Source organism: Gavialis gangeticus, unplaced genomic scaffold (assembly GCF_001723915.1).
Source record: "Gavialis gangeticus isolate Ggan-Ray unplaced genomic scaffold, GavGan_comp1, whole genome shotgun sequence".
In the NCBI taxonomy this organism is placed as follows: domain Eukaryota; kingdom Metazoa; phylum Chordata; order Crocodylia; family Gavialidae; genus Gavialis; species Gavialis gangeticus.
The window spans coordinates 76044903-76046558 of NW_017729024.1; positions in this window are offsets into that span (position 1 = coordinate 76044903).

Sequence of the window (1656 nt, forward strand, 5' to 3'; positions counted from 1 at the left end):
ACAAAAATTGCCAGTAAGCTAGCTAAATAGCATCTGTGTACCCCTTTGTCAGCTGATTTTATTGTTTTAGATTTTTTTTAACATGGTAATTTAAAACACCTCCAACATGTTTTATTTTTAGCTTCTGAATTTCTTCCATGTGGGTTTTTTTTATCATTTAAAATGTTTAACATGGATCTGACTTATGCCCAAAAACATGATTTTCCCTGCTTTGCAATTATTACACCACCAGGTGTCATTTGGGTTAACACAGTAATCCATGGAAATCCATTGAATCTCTATTGTAATACTTCAACAAGACTCCAGGAGCTAACCTTGCAAATTTTTACTGGTGATTTAGCTCTGGGGTGTAACAGTCTCATATAATAGTGTATAGGGAGGACTGAGATACACCCCAGGACTGGGTGCAACGGTCACATGCAACAGTTTAGTATAGCCCACACCATACACAGTTATACGTAGCCATTATAACCCAGAGCTGAGTGCATCGCAGGACCCAGGCCTCTCCAAAAATGCATGACTCTCCTCTCCCTGCAGTGGTTTGGGGGTTGTGGCACGAGCATGTAGCTTTAGGTGTATCCCACACCCAGCACCCAGTGCAACAAGCATGCAGAAAAAGCAAGGGGAAGAACTGCTTTGGGACCAGGCTTGGATAGGGGAAGCAGCCCCTTTGGGAGGCCTGCGGTACAGACCCCCAATGCCAATCCAGACTTGTGAGGGGGAGGCAGGTAGGCTCACTCTTGTGGACCTTTGAATGAAAAGATTTCCTTTCCAACCAGCAGCACCCTGTGCAACAAGCACCCGGAAAAAAAGCGGGAAGCTTTGCAGGGGAGGTGGACAGCACTGCCTATTGAACTCAAAACCCCCCAAAAATGTAAAACAACCAACAATTCCCCCCCCCCCCCCCAAAAAAAAAGCAACCCGGCATGACCCAAGAAAATACACCAACCAAAATATCAAATCTTGTCCTAAAACACCACCTGGCAGTAAAGTAGTACTGAAAAGGCAGGAGGGTAAAATTGTTCTGACGTGTCCCCTAGCACATTTTACTAGTTCATAAATTCATAGATGTTAGGGTCAGAAGGAACCTGAGCAGATCATCAAGTCCGACCCACTGCATAGGCAGGAAAGAGTACTGGGGTCAGATGACCCCAGCCAAATGCCTATCTAACCTCCTCTTGAAGACCCCCAGGGTAAGGGAGCGCACCACCTCCCTTGGGAGCCCATTCCAGATTTTGGCCACTCTAATTGTGAAGAAGTTCTTCCTAATGTCCAGTCTAAATCTGCTCTCTACTAGCTTATGGCCATTAAGCTAGGAGGTTAGCAGGCTGAGGGGAATCAGGGAGGTAGAGGAAGAAATTGACAGCTATTTCCTTTCCCTGCAGGGTTACGCACCCAAGGAAGAAGTCAGGAAGTTCCCTCCACTGCAGAGTGGCAGACGGTCATCTTCAGAACCAGAGCTGCTCATAACACAGCAGTACCAGTTCCTCCAGTCCAGCTGGAGAACAGGTATGAGGCCCTGGCAACTCTGGAGGAGAAGGAAGAAGAGGAGGAAACCGGGAAGGAGGCAACTCCGTGCTCTCCACGTTCCGAGCAGGCCGAAAGAGCTAAGCAGTCCAGGAGGAAAAAGCATCGAGTGATCATCATAGGCGACTC